The following is a 19,264-nucleotide window of genomic DNA, read 5'->3' on the forward strand; positions in this document are numbered from 1 at the left end:
TTGTTGATGTTCATCTTATATCCTCCTTTCAAGACACTGTCCATTCCATTCAACTGCTCTTCCAAGTCCTTTGCTGTCTCTGACAGAATTACAATGTCATCGGCGAACCTCAAAGTTCTTATTTCTTCTCCATGAATTTTAATACCTACTCCGAATTTTTCTTTTGTTTCCTTTACTGCTTGCTCAATATACAGATTGAACAACATCAGGGAGAGGCTACAACCCTGTCTTACTCCCTGCTTCCCTTTCATGTCCCTCGACTCTTATAACTACCATCTGGTTTCTGTACAAATTGTAACTAGCCTTTCGCTCCCTGTATTTTACCCCTGCCACCTTTAGAATTTGAAAGAGAGTATTCCAGTCAACATTGTCAAAAGCTTTCTCTAAGTCTACAAATGCTAGAAACGTAGGTTTGCCTTTCCTTAATCTTTCTTCTAAGCTAAGTCGTAAGGTCAGTATTGCCTCACGTGTTCCAGTGTTTCTACGGAATCCAAACTGATCTTCCCCGAGGTTGGCTTCTACTAGTTTTTCCATTCGTCTGTAAAGAATTCGTGTTAGTATTTTGCAGCTGTGACTTATTAAACTGATAGTTCGGTAATTTTCACATCTGTCAACACCTGCTTTCTTTGGGATTGGAATTATTATATTCTTCTTGAAGTCTGTGGGTATTTCGCCTGCTTCATATATCTTGCTCACCAGATGGTAGAGTTTTTTCAGGACTGGCTCTCCCAAGGCCGTCAGTAGTTCCAATGGAATGTTGTCTACTCCGGGGGCCTTGTTTCGACTCAGGTCTTTCACTGCTCTGTCAAACTCTTCACACAGTATCATATCTCCCATTTCATCTTCATCTACATCCTCTTCCATTTTCATAATATTGTCCTCAAGTACATCGCCCTTGTATAGACCCTCTATGTACTCTATCCAGCTTTCTGCTTTCCCTTCTTTGCTTAGAACTGGGTTTCCATCTGAGTTCTTGATATTCATACAAGTCGTTCTCTTATCTCCAAAGGTCGCTTTAATTTTCCTGTAGGCAGTATCTATCTTACCCCTAGGGAGATAGGCCTCTACATCCTTACATTTGTCCCCTAGCCATCTCTGCTTAGCCATTTTGCACTTCCTGTCGATCTCAGTTTTGAGACGTTTGTATTCCTTTTTGCCTGCTTCATTCACTGCATTTTTATATTTTCTCCTTTCATCAATTAAATTCAATATTTCTTCTGTTACCCAAGGGTTTCTACTAGCCCTCGTCTTTTTACCTATTTGATCCTCTGCTGCCTATATTGTTTCATCCCTCAAAGCTACCCATTCTTCTTCTACTGTATTTCTTTCCCCCATTCCTGTCAATTGTTCCCTTATGCTCTCCCTGAAACTCTGTACAACCTCTGGTTCTTTCAGTTTATCCAGGTCCCATCTCCTTAAATTCCCACCTTTTTGCAGTTTCTTCAGTTTTAATCTACAGGTCATAACCAATAGATTGTGGTCAGAGTCCACATCTGCCCCTGGAAATGTCTTACAATTTAAAACCTGGTTCCTAAATCTCTGTCTTACCATTATATAATCTATCTGATACCTTTTAGTATCTCCATGGTTGTTCCATGTATACAACGACTACTTACCATTAACTACGAAATAGTGCATCTGGTGAGTATTTTATGAACCAGCTGTAACGTCACGACGTTCTTTCGACGTTGACGTGCCGTGTAGTGTATATGCCACTGTCTAGCATAACAGTCGCGACACATCGCCTCGATCTCGTTGCCTTCTGCGCCAGCAGCGCGCCAAGTAGCCAGAAAGTAAATCTGTTGGTTCGGTGCGATCTTGAAAGCGAAAGCGAATAGAAGTTGTTTATTTTGGATTGTACAACGGTGTTTTACAAACAGGAGCGTCTGTAGCGCAATAAATTGCCGCAACGGTAACAAGAAGGTACCACATCTGCCTTTTTAAGGTTTCCTAAGGACCGTGAGAGGTATGTATCGTCAGGATTCGCTCGCAATCTACATGTGTATTAATGATTAATGTTTCGTTTTAGGAGCAGAAAATGGCTAGTGAATAGCAGACGAGAAGATCTTATGAAAAAAGACCCTGTTTATCTTTATAATAGGGTTAAGATTTGTTTGTTACACTTCGAACAAAGCCAGTTCATGAACGCAGACAGTAATAAACTCGTGTGAAATGCAGTACCCACACTGCTTGAAATCCCTAATTAGCCACCTCAACTGACAATGAAGAGGAAACTGCCACAAAGGTTCGACAATCCATCTAAAGCTGTAAAACACTCCTGTGACATAGAAGCAGCCAGTTCAACTCTCCAGGTTTATCTGAATCATCAACAGAGACCTGCTTTGACGATGAAGTGATTAGATTAAGTGCCGTTATTGGTGTATTGCAAAAGCGTTTGAAATGTCAGAACTTGTAGATCATTAGACTTCATGCAAAACTATTATGGGACAAGGAAAGTGTCTATCATTTTAAGTACAAACAGCAATGGAAACTGTTTCAGAAGGATCAAGTGAAAAATGGCAAACAAATTTTGAAGACTAATGGATCCCGATTTTTTTTTTTTTTAAATGATGCCCTTGTCATGTTGTAAGCCAGACTAGCATGCCATTGAAGGAGAAACGTGCTGCAAGATGGAAAGACGAAAATAAGCTGTTTGCTCCGAATTTATTATAATACAGCAATTAGGCATACAGGTTTTCTCAAAATGTTTTATGTTTCCATTAGTACATACACTACAGAGGTATGTCGAAGAGATATGAATAAACTATGAGCTAAGTGACAACATATTTCTCCTTTTAAAGCAAAAGGTACAGCATTTCTCCAATACTGATAAACTAGAAAATATGACATTAGGTAAAAAAGTCTCTAATGACACATTTAACGTATGACAGCAATTCTGGCATTGTTATTGGTTTTCAGGATTTGAGCTTTACACATGCAGCATATTTCTCCCACTACTCATTTTTTAAAAAAAACATGTTTTTATTAATAAAAAAACGGTGTTGTACTCTGACATTACTCAATTCATTCTATTTTCTTTCTTGTTATTGACGTGCCAATTTCTGCTGCTTCCCCTTCAGGATGTCTAATTGGTACAATACCACTAGTCGCTGTAGCTCAGAATTCGACAAATTCGTTGTCTCATCCATTTCTGTTCAAAGTCTGCATCGTTTTTTTGACGCTCTCTCAGGCCGCAAAACTGTTTGTGGTTCGAAGAATGTACAATCAGTATCAGTTATCTGGGAAAGAGATGATAGAGGTCGAACCACCTACTATACAAGCTCCTTTTTTTTAAAAAAAAAACGTATGAGTGTCACAGCTCAGTTTCTAATCAGTATATATAGCAAGCAGGTTTACGCAGAATGTGGGAGAAATTTTCCAATTTCATGTATAGTACAATTCGATACATTTACAGAAAAGTGATCCAATATCAAACGAATTTTACAAAACATTGTTTCATTTTCACACGTTAAAAATAAATACATTACTGATTCTCAGTTTCACAACATTAAGCACATAATAAAAAAAACCGGAAAGAAAGGGCTTACTAGGAATTCTGTGGATAGTTGGGTTGACATCATCTCCATCTACAAACTTCAAAAACATTTGTTCCCAATTTTTTAGTGAGATCTTAATGTTGCCCATTGTATTTATATCAGTCTGAAACTTGATGCGCGACTTTATATCATGCAGTTTTTTCCTAATCTGCCAGTCTGAGATGTCTTTTCCAAAGCTAGCTCTGTAACGACGTTGTATTCCTTTTATACTATCTGCCTTCTCCCTTCTTGCAGCTAGAGTTTGTGATTTTCTGGTAGTAACAGGATAATTCTTTATAATGTTCACAAAGGGTAATTTGGAATTTTCCGTTCCGGCACAAAAATAAAGTAAGAAAAACTTTCGGTAACACCAACACATGAAAATAAAACAAATTGAGAACCAAATATGTTCCATTTCAATTTCTTTGCTGAGAACTCACTCACTAAGGTTTGGATGTCACAGTCTAACATAGAAGTCGCGACATTTCGCCTCGATTTCGTTGCCTAATGCGCCAACAGCGTGCCAAGCGGGCAGTAAGTGAAACTGTTGAGTTCGCCGCGATTGTGGTAGCGAAGGCGAGTAGTAGTTCTTTATTTTGGTTTGTTCAATGGATTTTACAAACGGGAGCGTCTGTAGGGGAATAAATTGCAGCAACAAGAAGAAGAAGATACCACATGTGTCTTTTTCTAGCTTTCCTAAGGACCCTGAGATGTATATACCGTCATGCTCTTGAACTGTATCGTCAGGATTCGCTTACCAATTACATGTGTATGAATGATTAATGTTTCCTTTTAGGAGCAGAAAATGGCTAGTGAACAGCAGACGAGAAGAGCTTATGGAAAAGACCCTGTTTACCTTTATAACAATGTTACATTTTGTTCGCTATACTCCTTACAAAACCAGTTTATGAATGCAGACAAACCCTTTTGGAATGCAGTACCCTCACTGTTTGACCTACCAACTAAGCCACATCAACTGTTGATAATTCGTCTGAAGCTGTAAAACACTCCTATGGCATAGAAGCCGCCAGTTCAACTCTCCATATATTAGCACCTGACGATGAAGTGGATAGATTAAGTGCAGTTATTCATGTCTTGCAAAAACGTGCAAAATGTCAGAATCTGCAGATCGCTAAACTTCGTGCAAAACTATTATGGAACAATTAAGTGCCTGTAGGATCCCGATACTTAAAAAAAAGATGCTCTTGACTTGTTGTTAAGCCAGATTAGTGTGCCATCGAAGGAGAAACGTGCTGCAAGATGGAAAGACGAAAAAAGCTGTTTGCTTTAAATGTATTGTATTAAGCACTCAGGCATACCGGTTTTGCCAGAATGTTCTATATTTCCATCAGTATGTAGTTACAGAAGTATATCGAAGGCATAAAAATAAAATCTGGGATAAGTGACAAAATATTCCACCTTTTAAAGCAGAAAGTGCATTATTTGGCTCTGAGCACTATGGGACTTAACTTCTGAGGTAATCAGCCCCCTAGAACTTAGAACTAGATAAACCTAACTAACATAAGGACATCACACACATCCATGCCCGAGGCAGGATTAGAACCTGAGACCGCAGCGGTCGCGCAGGTCCAGACTGTAGCGCCTAGAACCGCTCAGTGCATTATTTCTCCTAGTACTGATAAACTAGTGAATATGTTATTGGATGAAAGGTCTCTAATGGAAAATTTAACATATGACAGCACATCTGATAGTGTTATTGGCTTTGAGGACTTGTGGTTTATGTGCACAGCGTATTTCTCCCATTCTTTGGCAGTTGCTTGTCCCACTTAGAATAATATAAAGATGAAGCTCATACTTGTAGCAACATGCTACAATGACTAAAACACAGTAGGCCTAGAGGAACGACAAATGGGACGTCGACCCCTTTTGCACAATGTCTGTACTTCGTATGTGTGAATCTGTGTGTTTATATTCCTCTGATATCAACGTGGTAAGCTGCAGTTCTATCCAACGTCACAAGTTTTCCTTCATGAGTGTGCTGTAGCTTGCCACTGGATTCATGGTTTTTTTATGCCTTCTTGCACGAATTTATAATGAGTTTTAGAAACATCTACGTCTCCTGATATTACACAGACTGTTGGAGGCAAAAAAATAATTCAAATATTTCGTAAATCGCATAAGAAATGGCTGCAAAACAAACATTATGCTTACGACACATCTGACGTTCTCCTTTCTCACCGCTTGGGGCACTAGTGTCGCTTCAGCTGTCAAGCGGTAACAATTTTATAGGAGTGAGTGTCGCGACTGTTATGTTAGACTGTGGGAAGATAGTGAGAAACGCTAGTGTCGCTTCAGCTGTCAAGCGGTAACAATTTTATAGGAGTGAGTGTCGCGACTGTTATGTTAGACTGTGGGAAGATAGTGAGAAAGTACATCACTGGAAAGTACTCCCATGTTAGAGATTATGGTTTGTAGTTTTTTTCATACAAAACTGAGAACTTTCGTTAGGAATGTGCTTTTTCTCTCAGTATCTACTATCTAGAATGTTCTCGTTTTTATTGATCCAACCCATTAATGCAGCATCAACTCCTAATTGACAGGTGGCACTTCCAATTATAGCATATTTTGTACGTTGAGGAACTTACATAAAGGACAATAGCAATTGCGTGTTTCATATCACATCACAAAAATTTCCAAACCTTATGTAATGTTTAACATTTCGAGATTACATTCTATTGATACGTGTAAGAACCATTCCCATGTCAATAATGGTAGCATATGATTGCAGTTGCTAACGAGAGGTCATAAACGTCCAGAGACAGATTACATCCCAATCAGTCATTTTCACTTGCATGGAAGGAGACTATGACTTTCGACATCGTTTACAGATTTCAGAACTACAATTGGTTCTTCGGTTTACATGTTTAACTGAGGCAGAGGGTAGGATTTTTGCAAAATTCGTTGGTTTAGACATAAAAGTCATTGATTTTGGAATATTGTTAATGAAAAATTCAATGATTTGTTGTATGTCTGCACTAATCTATGTGTGTCGCATTATGCTAGCAAACAGTAATATCGGTTCCATCCTACTGGTTAATCGCATGAAAGCCCTTTGCATATAAGTAGCACTGTACTGCTGCCATGTGGCGCTGACAAAGGGAGTGTGATCCTATGATTGGGTGGCTAGTCTGACTGCTGACTGGAGCACATGACTCGTACCTCAGGATTGTGCTTGCAAATGGGCAGCATATTATTATGTACTACTGGGCCACTGTGTGTAGTATGCCTGTTGTTGGTGACAGCAGAGTTTTTGTCCTGAAGATATCTTATACAGCTATTTCTCTGAGTTCCATTCCCGTGAATGCGGTTTTTTAGTTAACTGCCTTTGTACCATTTTTATGTCTGTGATTCGATTGTTATATAAGCAAAAAAAGATTTAATTCTTAAATGCAGTTGATACTTGGCTATGAACAAGGCAGATTACTGCTTGTTTCACTATCTGCCACCCAAATTTCACATTAATTTTTCTTGGTAAATTTTATAAAACAGAATCAGACCCTTACCCACCCCTTTCATTTGAGGCGTTGTACATGTTTTCCAAAAGGACAAGTGAGCTAGATTTTATAATTTCTTGTAAATGTGGTATCAAAATTAGTATCCACTAACTCTTCATTTGCTCAGTAACCTAAATTAAGGGTATCAAAGCAAAAACCAAAATGCTGAACTCCCTTTTACAACTCTCCCTGTCCAGGACAAAATCCAGGGATATTGCACAAATTCAGTTCTCACAGTATTGCAAATAAAAGTGACAGAGATATTAGTGTAAGTGGTGTTGAGAAACAGGTGAGGTCCCTAAAATTGAACAAATATCTGCAGCCCTATCAGGTTCTGCATGGAACTTGTGGCTGAATTAGGTCCTCTTTTAATCATAATCTTCTGTCGATTCATCAGACGCTAATTGTAGCAGGATTTAGGAATAAACTATAAGCTCCAATGTAATGAAGTGTTTTGAACAGAATGACCTCTTCCACGCCACACAGCATGGATTTCATAAATACAGGTCATGTGGAAATCCATATCTCACTTTTCTCACATGACACCCTGAAAGACATGTATCAAGACTGTTAAGTACATGCAGAGTTTCTTGATTGCAAAAACGTTTGTCTCAGTTCCACATGTACACTTATTAGCATAAATATGATCATAGAAGGTATCAAATGAAATTTGTGGCCAGATTAAGGATTTCTTGGTAAAAGGATACAGCATATTATACTGGATGGAGAGTAATAGGGAAGTGTAGAAGTGACTCTAGGGAAATGTGCAGGGATCTTTGCTGTGTGTTATTGATTTTAGAAAATGTTACAGATCACTTCAGATTTTTTGGAGATTGTGCATTGATCTACCATGAATTACTGTCTGAAAAAGTCTGCACAAATATTCAGTCGAATCCTGGTAAGATTTAAAAGTTGTGTAAAGATTGGTAACTTGTATTAAATGCTCAGAAATATAAAATTGTGCACTTCACAAAATAAAATGACATAGTAAGCAATGACTGTAGTATTAATAGGTACCCACTGTAATAGGTCGACACACAAATTCGCTATTTTAAAAATTTCTAAGTGCATGAAATGGAATGATTGCATAGGCTCAGTTGTAGGTATAGCAGCAGGTAGACTTCAGTTCATTGGTAGAATACTAGAGAAATGCAGTCTACAAAGGAGTTTGCTTACAAAGCATTTGTGCAATTCAGTCCTACAATAGTGGTCAAATGTCTGGGACTCATACCAAGAAGGACAAACAGGGGGCTATTGAATGTAAACAGAGAAAGCAACATGAATGGTTACAGGTTTGTTTGGCCTGTGAGAGACTGTCACAAGAAACAGAGAAGAAACTTAACTGGCAGACACTTTAAGAGTGACATAAAATATCCCTACAAAGCCAATTTACAAAGTTTCAAGAACCAGGCTTATATAATAAATCATACAATATACAACAACCCACTACATATCAATCCCATAGGCATCACAAGGATGAGCCTAGACTAAGTGTAGTGTACATGGAGGCAATTAAACAGTCACTCTCCTGAATCTTATACAAGGATGCGATGGTAAGAAGCTCCAATTAAGACCATTTCACAATGATTATCACGGCACTGTTATGTCATGGCACCATCACGTCATGGTACAGTCACATCAGGGTCTATCCAACTATCCATGTCATCAAGTCAATTCAAGTCACGTGGTCTCAACTTGCATTAATGTCTCAACTGTTTTTTTTCTGGATTTGCAATTTTGCCAAGATCATTCTCAACTGTTTTTATGTAAGAAATGCCCATACACAATGTGGTACCTTATATACATGGATGCTGGAAACAACACTTGTGCAAAAATAACATTTATTAGACTCGAATGGTCTGTAGCTTACAGGGATAGCTTGTGTGTTAGAGAAGGATGACATAAATGTTTAACAATCCAAAAACGACTGGGTCCAAAAATGTCTTTATATGGTACAGAAGAGGACTTTTACACACTCTGTAAGCAGCCTCAGAAGAGGCATCTGCATTTACATTTTTTTAAAAGTCGAAGCACAAACTTTTAATTTATTATGTTAAATTGCACTTAAAATTACTAAAAGTTGCCATCACACCCTATGAAAGTTAGTTTGTTTAAGTTTAAACATAGTTGGCAGTCCAGGGCAAATTTTTGTGGAAATCTGTTTCACACAAGATCCACAGAGTTACTTAACAATAAATAAGGCTTTTACAAACACATATTTAAACAAACAACTCTTACACATTACTTGATGTATAATTCACAAAAATGGCATTTTGCCACTGTTACTGTGGAAGATTTAAATCCATTTCTTTATCAAACATTACAAATGGCTGTCAACATACAAATAACGTCCACTTATGATACTAATCAAACCTATTCTACTGGCAACACTTTACTCTTTTCAAGTTGCAGTCATACTGCAATGCATTTCATTGTAAAATGTTAAATAAGGTAAACATATCCTGTAAACTGACATGTTCCACGTCATTTCGATAAAAGAATCGTTCAAATAATATATGGAACATGTAACTAACTAACTAGCTGATACAGGTACAGAGGAAAGCTACAATATGTATGAATAAGAACATAAATTAATGAAACAATTGTATCAAGTGAAAAAGTCTCCTCTATTGAAGGAGAAACAGCCCACATTTACATACATATTCAAAAAACCATTCCGAAGTGTATATCAGATGGTACTTCCCATAGTACCAGTAAAGTCCCATTCTCATTGGCCGTCACAGCACCATGACATCAATGAACTGTCTTGTCAGGATGTATTCACATGGTCCATCACATCAAGTCAATTCAAATCACATGATATCAACTTACAAGGGTATCCTCAATTATGTTTTGCTGGAACTGCAGCCTTTGCAAGGTGATCTTTATCTGTTTTATGTGCAAAGTGCATGTACACAATGCAACAGCTTATATATGTGAATGCTGGAAACAGCATTTGTACTAAAATGACTCATAAGGTTTGCAGCTTATGGGGATAGCTTGTTTATTAGAGGAATATGATAAAAGTGCATGACAATACACAAAAGAGTGTCGGTCCGAAATATGTCATTGTGTGGTCCATAAGGGGAATTTCACACACTCTACAAGAAGTTTGAGAATCAGAACTTGCATTTTTTAAATTTTTTGAACGTCAGTTCACCGATTTTTAATTTATTACATAAAATTGCGCCCAGAAATACTAAAACAAATACAGTGTTATGAGCTGCCATCACATCCTGTGAAAATTTGCTTTATTCAGTGTTAAATCTAGATGATAATCCAGTGCTGATTTTTGTGCAATAGCTGTGGCCCTCAATACCATTCCCTTGTAGCTTTATAAATTTCCTTTACATCTTATATATGGCTTTTAATTGTTTAAGTGCCTTATTTGTACTGACATTAGCTATTGAAACCACCAAAATATTGACCACTGGTGCTTGCAAAACCGTTTTACACACAATCCATAGATATACTTAACAATAAATGAACCTGACACAAACACATATTTAAACAAACAATCTGTAATGTCTTAGGTTTCAGTCAATTTCTACATGAAACACTACAAAAGCCCGACAACATTAAAATAAATTACACCTAGTCATCAATCTGATTCTACCAGCAGTTCTTTTCTCACTTCAAGTTGCAGTTATATTGCACTCCATTTCATTGTGAAATACTAAATACAATACCAGTATGTACAAAAATCAACTTTGAAAATGTAATAGAGGGTAAGTAATTTAGTATGCTTATGTCATGCACCTCAGACTGTTACCTCATGGCTTCAGCTAATCTTAAGTCATTTATTATACAGGGTGATTCAGGAAGATATGAAAATATTTAAAAATGCTATTCTACAAGTAAGGCTCAAGAAAAAAGTTCACATAACGATGGGTCCACAACTGTTTAGTTATGCAGTTACAGCTAATAAAAATTTTGCCGGAAATTTAGCAACTTTGTTAATATTGTCATATAGAAGAAGTGTAATTAGATGACTGAAGAACACTAACTTCACTTAACAAAGTTTTATTCAGCGGATTGAAATGCCTCTGGCCAGAACACATACAGTATATGTACAGCTACAAAACATACCAGCAAAATGATGTTTGACATTTGTGGATGCTTCTAGAATGTATTCAAATCGAATATAGAAATTAAAATTGTACAGTCCAGGTAAGTTTTGAACGCACGACCCTGCATGCAACAGTTTAGCATCATAACAACTACACCACAGTGCTACTCAGCTTCTTCTGAAACCATCGCAAAAATTGTACAAGGAAAAAGTAAAGCATGATCTCCAATTTTTGTTGTTGTTAATGGCCTGGTAAATCTAATAAAACATGTCCCAGACTTGTATCTGCAGTAGTTTTCCAGAACATCCAGAGAAGCAAGTCCACTAATGTTTCGAGCATTTTTGAATCATCTGAGTTTGATAATGTATGCTATATTCGTTAACTGCAGGCATAGTGTTACCATCACATTTGCTGTAAATAAGCACCATATAGGCGTATTCCTCTATCTTAAATTTTAAAAGTATCATTATTTCATAAATATTCTACAAACTGCAGCAGTTACTATGTGGTTTCACTTAAATACACTGTTGTTATTATGTTCTTTCACTGAACAATACAGAAAATTATCGTGTTTCAAGGTTAGGAAACGACTGAAACAACTCACTAAAGGTTGGCAACAATGATATGAACGTTTCTACATTCTTAATGGATAGTAAACAAATTTACTTGTATGATAATCTTTGCTTCTCTGAATGTTCTGAAAAACTACTGCAAATACACATCTAGGACATGTTTTATTAGATTCACCAGACCAATAACAACAAAATAATTGGAAATTGTACTTTAACTTCATACAATTTTACGATGTCTTCATTTTAGCGAAGTTGCTAAATTTCAGGCAAAATATTTTAGTAGCAGTAACTCTGTAACTAAACTTTTGCAGACCCATGTTTATATGAACTCTTTTCTTTAGTTTTACTTGTAGAATAACATATTAAAATATTAGCACATCTTTGTGCATTACATTGTATATTTTAACAAAAGAAATAACAAAACAATTTTTAGCAAATAACAAACAACTGATATATACCATGAAAACCACAACGAAACGAAGTGTGGAGAGCTGTGCATGGCCGTTTATTAGGAGGAAATGACCTTGGGGATCACGTGATCAGCTGTGGTTGGATGACATCAGCTGTCAAAACTTTCTTCATGAGAAACTTTGTGATGCAATCATGTGATGTGATGGGACTGATGGCCAATGGGGATACCGCTGTTTGAAATCCATTGCAGAACGTTTTGATGGGATGGAACATGACATGATGTGATGGACAATGTTGGCCTTATTATGTCACTTGTGCAGGATCCATCACAGTGACCAATCAGCTGTTAACATGTCTTGATTATCACTCGTCCTACCGTAGCTATATAGGAAATAGGGTCAAGTATTATTTAGTTTGTGTATATATGTTTATGATAACAATGTAAAAGTACATCACAAATATTCCTCTCCACTTTCTCAATTGTGAAAATATCTCAGGAATCGACAAAATTTTAAGACAAACTGCATCAGTACACTTTTCAGATTGGAGAAAGAAACGCACTTGTATATAGTTGGTTTCGTGCTCATAACTGCTTTTATTAACATATATTTACGATACAAAAATGAGTGTCAGGTCTTGATTCCCAGTTGTCTCTCCACCAGCTTATAGCCCTTTTTTCGTCACTTGTAAATCTAATAAAGCTGAGTGACTACTTCAATACATTTAATTAGAGATCTCCACTCGCATTGTGACTCATATGTAAACAAGTATGAATATCCAATTCTTTGGGGAAAATGAGGCGAACATTCAGCTCAGGTTATAGACCAATTCACACCGCCCACCACGTTATATCTTGTCCCACCCTGTCAAAATATTCTGCAATGCATTTAAGTGGTGGCATCCACACTGACCATCCCATCACATCACATCATGCCATCATCAAAGTTTCTCGTGAAGAAAGTTTTCACGGCTGATGTGACCCACATCATCATTTCCTCCCGTTACATGGAAACGTGCACTTGTGCAGCTCTGCATGGTTTATTTCGTCATGGTTTTTGTGGTTGATATCGATTGTTTGTTGTTCATTATTTGTTATAAATTGTTTCATTTTGTTATTTGTTTTGTTAAAATATACAATAAATAATTAAAGATTAATTGAAGCAATGAGGCAGCAGTCTTATTGTATGACATGAGTGTACTAAATTACTTGCGCTCTACTACATTTATAACGTGGTTTTTTTACATGCCGGTGCTTATTTCATACTTCACAATAAGATGGATTGCAACATGGCTGCAACTCGAAATGAAAACAGAACAATGGATTGAATCTGATTGACTAGTAGGTGTAATTTATTTGTATGTTCGCAGACGTTTGTAGTGTTTCATAAAGAAATGGACTGAAACCTGCAGGCATTGCAAATTGTCTTTTTTAAATATGTGTTTGTGTCTGGCTCATTTATTATTAAGTAGCTCTCTGAATTGTGTGTGAAACAGTTTTGCAAGCCTCAGTGTTCAATATTTATGTGGTTTCAATAACTAACTGACACTTGAACTGTTAATGCCCAAATACGAGATGTAAATGAAACTTATAAATCATGAAGGAAATGGTATTGAGGACCATGATTGTTGCACAAACATTAGCACTCGATAAGTAACTAAACTTAACCCTGAACAATCCAATTTTTCGTGGGATGTGATGGCAGCTCAAAACACTGTATTTCTTTCAGTATTTCTGGCTGCAATTTGACTTAACAAATGAAAAAACTTACGCTTCGACTTTCTAAAATATAAGATATAGGCTCCTCATGCTTGAGCTCCTTGTATAATGCATAGAACTCCCCATCTGCATCACTTAGTGTTTTGCAGACCCACATTCTTTCTTGTATAGTTTTGAATTCTGTACTGCTTCTCTAATATTCAAGCTATCCTTACAAATTGCAAACGATTTGAGTCCATAAATGTCATTTTCGTACAAGTGAGCACTCCAGCATCCATGTATGTAAGCTACTGCATTGTGTATGGCAACCTCACGTGTAAAACAGTTGAAATTCACCTTGTAAAGATCACAATTCCTATTAAAAAAATGTGAGCACAACCATGTGAGTTGATCATCACAATGTCAACGTCAGTGTTAAAACTCTTTCCGAGAAATCATGAGTTTGATGGGCCATTCCATCCTGTCCTGTGTTGATGCAACAATTTAAATACATTCTGGAATGTTTTGCTATTCCGTTACATCCTATTTAGTTCCTTCAAATGTGAATCGATTTTAACAGAAATGTTGTTGAAAGAGGACTAAATGTCACTCGAAAAGTAAAGAAATGAGTATAGCTACTACAATTTCCTTTCGAGCAATGTTTCTTGCTCTTTATGGATGTACATACAGACATAAGAGAAATGAAACCTTGCAATTGGATACTTATTTATATTCCATATGCTTACTGCATTTCCAAAAGCATTTTTTCTAAATTTTATCTGAAATTCTGACTGCTATTTTCAACACCCTGAAGGCAGTCTTTTATCTTGGCAGTTCTGTTTTTTATCATTAGTATTATTTTTAGTGTTGGTTAAACTTGCTGTAAATATAACATTTCCTTTACTTAACACTTTCGCTGCGGCATCGGTGCAGGCGCGCAACTCTCCAGTGCGGCCCGGTAACACTCTGAAACGGCAGGTACCGCTCGGAGCCGACGCTCCTAAGCACACCTGAGCTACAGGCCGACGTCAAGACCTCGTAACATCTGTAGGATCATGTTCGATACTGACTTAATGATGACGCCTTAGATGCATTACTTTTTCGTCGTCGATTTCCACACAACCGTCGTGATCCGTATCGTCAGATTCGGAACTGTCACGAAACAGATTCGAAAGCTGTGCATCTGCGCTATCATCACACAGCAATTCTTCTGCAGCCTCTAAATGACAATCTCTGTGGTATGCCTCGTCCTCACTAGACAGAAAATCACTGTCGTCTAGTACACTAAGTGTTTCACTGTCAATGTAACTCTTTTCCTGCTCCTTTTCACGTAGGAAGGTCCTGGTGTCTGTTCATTAGCCGCCATTACGAACAATATACGCTCGATAACTGACCACACAAAACAAAATTTTACACGCTTTGATGCTAGCTTTGATGCTGCAACTAGACAGTAATCCGACAGTGAGCGCGGACGCTTATCGGCGTCAGCCGCACTGACTCGTGGATTCTTGTGACGCTTATAAGCGTCAGCCGCAGCGAAAGTGTTAATTTTGTAATGAGTTTTCGTACTGCTGTGCAGAAAAGTCTGCCTGCTCAGTTTGTTGGTAATGAGCACGCCTCCCATGCAAGCGGGCCCGGGTTCGATTCCTGACTGGGTTGGAGACTTTTCTCCATTCGGGGACTGGGTGCTGTGTTGTCCTCATCATCATGACATGCTTATCACTGCCGAGCAAGTCGCCCAATGTAGTGTCGACGGAAATAAGTCTTGCACTTGATGGCTGAACTTTCCCGGATGAGGCCTCCCAGCCAACGATGCCATATACTCATTTTCATTTTTTTGTGCAGAAAGGTCGTTATACAGTGATTTCGATAGTAAGAACACGATACTATTTAAATTGGATATAATTATGCCAAAAGTAGCTTTTAATCTCTGTCGGCACTAACAAAGTTCCCATCACAGGCTGCCATAGAGACTTGAGACTCAATGTCAGTTTTGTTACCCACAGCAATAACAGCGCCACAAGTGGCCAGAAAGCAACACTTCTGAACACGATATCAGATGAATGCGAATACTAACGTTCATACTGATCTGTAACATAGTTTTTACAATAGAGAGTATACATAGGGCCACAAAAATCGCCAATAACCATAAAATGACACCACATTTGACATTAATTTGTTTTCTAAGGACCCTGGGAAGTATGAAACGATACAGAGCAGTAAAATTTATTTACGATTCGCTTCTAACATACACATATTTACCGAATAATGCCGTTTTCCTTTAAAAACAAAAGATTGCTTGTAAACCCCAGAACACCTGATCTTTTGAGGAAAGACATACTATATGTATCCAACAAAGCAGAGTTGAGTTCCCTATGCTTTCACCAAATCAATGAATGTGGAACATATTATATTCTATAATTATAGAATATAATACCAACATTGTTAAATCTGCCAAATAATCCACCATACCTGTAGGTCAAAGGATAACCACACAGACTTGATAATAAATCGTGAAAAGCAATTGAACTGCTTCCCAGCACAGAAGAAATCAGATCCACAATTCTAACTAAATCTGAGCCACAAACATCAAGAATCTTCAAAACATTCGCTTTTGAAGCAAAGGTTATTAGGTCTACAAAAATATTAGTATAGTGGAGTGTAAGAATGGGCGAATCATTAGACTCCATACAATTTTTTAAGTGACAAGGAAAGTGCCTCTGATAGTAACAACAGAAAAGAACAAAATTATGTGCTCCTCAGACACAAAAAAACTGTTGCTTTCAGCGGAGTATCCTGCAAATATACACATACTCTAAAGTATTTCTTAATGAATAAGTTGTATCTTTACTCATTGAATCAGCATGATTCAGTTGATTTTACAAGAGTCTCAGGATAATTCATGTCTCCTACTAATGGATGGAATGCAGAAATATAACAACTGTTTCGTTAGTAAAGCAGAAAATAACTAAAAACGAACATTACCCTTATGATGCATATCACTGCCTGCTTTCTCACCACTTTGAGAGCTAGTGTCGCCCCAATGTCAAATGGTAAAAATTTTCGCACCGGAGAGTGTTGTGACTCTGTGCATTAGACTGTCGTTTCTATTTTCAATTTATCGTAATATTTACTCTCCATGTACAAACCAAGAAACTGTTATCACTATAGTGAGATTATAACACCTTTACAACATCGACTGTTCTGTAGTAATACATTACATTACAGTATATTTATCGTTTTCCATTGATCCCTTGGAGGGGAGTCTCTGGGATGTGGAAAGAGTCAAAGGTTTTTTTTCTACCTCAGATACATGGATATTATACAATTCTAATGCAGACAGAGTTATGAACTATAATCCTTGTGAAGATATTCATCGATGGAGTAGAAGGAGTTGGCCAACAGGAAGTTCTTTATTTCACTCTGAAACTGATATTTATCACTTACAAGACCTTTGATATGCTATGGTAAGTTATTGAATATATGAGTACCTACCTATTTGACTCCTTTCTGTACTAATGTCCTTTTACAGTCCTTATACAGATTGTTTTTGGTTCTGGTATTACAATCATGTTTTGCACTATTTTGAGTAAAAAGAGACATGTTGGAAATGACAAAGGACATCAATGAGTAAATGTACTGAGAAATAGTAGTTAGAATACCAAGTTTCTTAAAGAGTTCTTTGCATGATGATCTAGGACTGACACAAGATATAGTTCTAATGACTTGTTTCTATATTTTGAAAATGTTCTCTTTGTGAGAGAAGATTCCCCAAAAGATGATTCCATAACTCATTAGCGAATGGAAGTAGGCCAAATAAACTAACTTCTTTATTTTTAAATCACCTATTTCTGTTATCATACCTACTGCAAATGTAGCTGAATTAAGTCGTTTCATTAAGTCTAGAGTGTGAGTTTTCCAATTTAGGTTGTGGTCAATTAGTAGCCATAAAAATTTGACACTGTCTACAGCTTTAATTTCATTTTTTGGATATATTATAATTACAGGGTCAGGTATTCGTTGTGAGGTACTAAACTGTATGTCCCGGGTCTTGTCAAAATTCAGTGGCAATCCACTTGCTGTGAACCACCCATTAATACTTACAAATATATCATTAGCTTCCAGAATGAGATTTTCATTCTGCAGCGGAGTGTGCGCTGATATGAAACTTCGTGGCAGATTAAAACTGTGTGCCCGACCGAGACTCGAACTCGGGACCTTTGCCTTTCGCGGGCAAGTGCTCTACCAACTGAGCTACCGAAGCACGACTCACGCCCGGTATAGAATTTACTTCTTGAACTGCCAGAATGTGTGGGCCGAAAAATTAAGAGAACTTGAAATAATATTGAATGAATTACCATATTTAAGAAAGGGACTAATTCCCATAGAATGGAAACATCCCCCAGGCTGTGGCTAAGCCATGTCTCCGCAATATCCTTTCTTTCAGGAGTGCTAGTTCTGCAAGGTTCGCAGGAGAGCTTCTGTAAAGTTGGGAAGGTAGGAGACGAGGTACTGGCAGAAGTAAAGCTGTGAGTACCGGGCGTGAGTCGTGCTTCGGTAGCTCAGTTGGTAGAGCACTTGCCCGCGAAAGGCAAAGGTCCCGAGTTCGAGTCTCGGTTGGGCACACAGTTTTAATCTGCCAGGAAGTTTCATATCATTAGCTGATTGCTCAGTCACATCACGGGTACTGTTTTTTATATCAATACTTGTATCATCTGCAAATTAGACTAAGTTTTGTGACACTACTAATTAATATATAATAGGAAAACAAGGGAACTATAATAGAGCCTTGGGGCACCCCTTGTCTGATGGTTTCGTACTTTGAATGACCATTGTTATGTGGTAAGCGTGATACAGACACACACTGTTTTCTGTTAAAAAGACAGGATGAGAACCGTGAACCTGCTACTCCTGTTATCCCATAATATTTTACCCTTTGTATAAGGGTTTCATGCTTAAGAATATCAAAAGCTTCAGCCACATCACAGAATATTCCAAATGGCAGTAACTTTCCATTTATTGATTCTAATATATCATCCATTAAAGTGAACATAGCTCGATCAGTTGACAATCCTTTCCGAAATCCAAACTGCGAATGAGAATATTTTTCTGTACTAAATGTTTATAAAGTCCATTGTACATGACCCTTTCAAACACGTTTAAAAATATTGCCAATAATGAAATGGGCGGAAGTTCTCCACTGATGATTTGTCTCCTTTTTGTGTTATGGTTTGACAATAGCATATTTAAACCTATCTGGAAAAGTACCACTGTGGAGGGATTCGTTACATAAGTAACTCAGTATTTCACAAAGTTCTGAGGAGCAACATTTAATTATGGTAGTGTTGATTTCATTATAACCAATGGAACATTTGTTTTTGAGAGAGCTAATAATATTAGAAATCTCTTTTGGTGAGGTAGGATATGGTTGAATTTTGTCAAATTTCTGCGGAAATGCATTTTT

The sequence above is a fragment of the Schistocerca americana genome, chromosome 5, assembly GCF_021461395.2.
Source record: "Schistocerca americana isolate TAMUIC-IGC-003095 chromosome 5, iqSchAmer2.1, whole genome shotgun sequence".
NCBI lineage: Eukaryota > Metazoa > Arthropoda > Insecta > Orthoptera > Acrididae > Schistocerca > Schistocerca americana.